General features: G+C 43.1%; 1 pseudogene; it reads left to right on the top strand.

Moving 5' to 3' along the window:
• The first annotated feature begins 492 nt into the window (after positions 1 to 492).
• Positions 493 to 2253, top strand: LOC147978049 (serine/threonine-protein phosphatase 7 long form homolog; annotated as a pseudogene).

The following is a 2253-nucleotide window of genomic DNA, read 5'->3' as shown; positions in this document are numbered from 1 at the left end:
CGAACCATACATATCGCCGTACTTCAACATGCACAATATGTACAACACTTGGAATGGTGAGTTCTGGGCCTGGGGCATTGATATGAACTACAAAATGCTGTGGCTAGATGGGCCGAAATGGGTTCCGAACGCCGACTTGATGAGAATCGCAAAGGGACGATGTCAGTCTAGGCGTCATCGCAATGACATGGACCATAGCCAGATGGGAGAACCAAAGCGATGCCGCGCTTGCAGGTGTCCTGGACATTCACGTAGGGAATGCCCATATCGAGCCAACAACACCGCATGATGTTGATATATCTGTACTCGCTATGTTTATTTATATTTGTACTCGTTATGTGTACTTATAAATTTAAATTAAATCTCTTTGTATTATTGTACTCGTGATGTTAACTTTAGATAATTAATGTAAATTGTATCTCTTTGTATTTTTTATTTGCATTTGTATTTGTGTCTTCTCAAAATTTATATTTGTATGTTTGTGTGCAGGTTATGGCTGAAGTGCCAGTGCTTTTGCAGGGGCCCCATGACGCTGGCCACCGTTGCCACCTATTTTTGAACCCAAATACTAAGCATGATTATTGGACTTTCAGACTTCGAACCATAAAGAAAACATGGCCAATACACAATTCTTTCCTTGCTCACCTTAATGCTTATGGACTACATGGTTTTGCTAGGCTCACATCATATGAAGACCAATTATGTTCGGACCCATCCCTTTTGACATCCCTCGTTGACCGGTGGAGACCTGAAACCCACACCTTTCACTTCCGTTTTGGGGAGCTTGCACCTACACTGAAAGATGTTTCTATGATCACTGCTCTACCAATTAGAGGTGAGCCGTTAGTCTCTCCACGAGTGTCTCCATCTTGGACATTAGATATTGTGAACCGTCTTGGGATGGCAATGCCAGAATCACAACGTTCTGGTGGCCCTCGGGGCATCCCACTCGCCTGGCTTCATGATAACTTTCATATTTTATCTAGCTACGCCGATTCTGAGACGAGAAAAAGACATCTGTTTGCGTATTTGTTGTGGCTCCTCGGGACTCTGTTTCCAAATTCACACGGGGACGTAGTTTTCCCTGGTCTCATCTACATTGCAGAGAATATGGTAGATAAATCTTTACCCGAGTAGCCAAAATACACCTTTGATTCTGCCATGCTATGTCATACATATAGAGGCTTGTGTGATGCCACACAAAAAACTTCTTTCGCACAAAAAGCTCCGTTACTGTGTGTCACCTACGAGTTTCTACAGTTGTGTTCCTGGGAATACCTCCCTGTAGGACGACCTCGTATACCAAATTCCGTACACCCATACGACTGTAGCGAGGGCAACAGTGCAACTATGGCCACCAGGTGGACAAAGGCACGGAAACGTTGGTCTCCAGATATTGCGAAAAATTGTTACCCTATATACCACAAGCAGTTTGAGATACTTGAAGAGTTAGAAGTCACATGGAACCCGTGGACTCAGGATCAGATACAAATGGTCTTTGATATTCTACCCATCACAGCAGGAATGTTGAGCAATAGTGCATTCTGGCTGACTCGTTGCAACTTATTGTTCCTGTGGTGTGTTGAGCCTTACAACCCAGAGCGTGTCATGAGACAGTTCAATCTCTATCAAGAGATTCCACCGCCTTTTCCAAGACGTACCGATGAGGAACCCATAAGTAAGATGTGACCTCCCTAAATAGTTAGTGTCTTTTTTAATTTACTAAACTCACACTTTGTTACATAATTTGCAGGCTAACCAATATGGGCAAGGGCTGGAGTTTATACGATTGGAGGGAACACAACAGTCAATGGGTACACAAGTGGGAAAATGAAGTGCTAGCAAATATAGTGCATCAACTTAGGTACATTTTATTTACATTATTTTATTACGATGACCGTACGATGCGTGAAGATGTTTTGCTTTCATCACAATGGTTTATGTAATTATTTAATTTTGCAGACCGTACGATGAAAGTACAGATCAAGCGTACAAGCAGTGGTACTGCATCAGCATAGTACTAGCCTGGCCGGTCAACCAGCTACGATACCAACAAAATCTCACACCGGAGGAGCAGACGCAGAGACATATTGAGCTGCATGCAGCTTACTACCGTGACCAGATGGTAATCACTTGTAACTTTTTTAGGTCCATCATTTCATAAACATTTCAACCAAATAACATCCAAATTTTGTTCAGCTTGAAGCTTGCAACGAAGTAGGGCAGATGGCTGCGGAAAGCATGCCGGCCTAG

Source organism: Triticum urartu, chromosome 3A, assembly GCF_056163025.1.
Source record: "Triticum urartu cultivar PI428250 chromosome 3A, HENAU_Tu73, whole genome shotgun sequence".
NCBI classification, from domain to species: domain Eukaryota; kingdom Viridiplantae; phylum Streptophyta; class Magnoliopsida; order Poales; family Poaceae; genus Triticum; species Triticum urartu.
The sequence above is the reverse complement of the archived record's forward strand: the minus strand, read 5'-3'. Positions and strand labels throughout refer to the sequence as shown.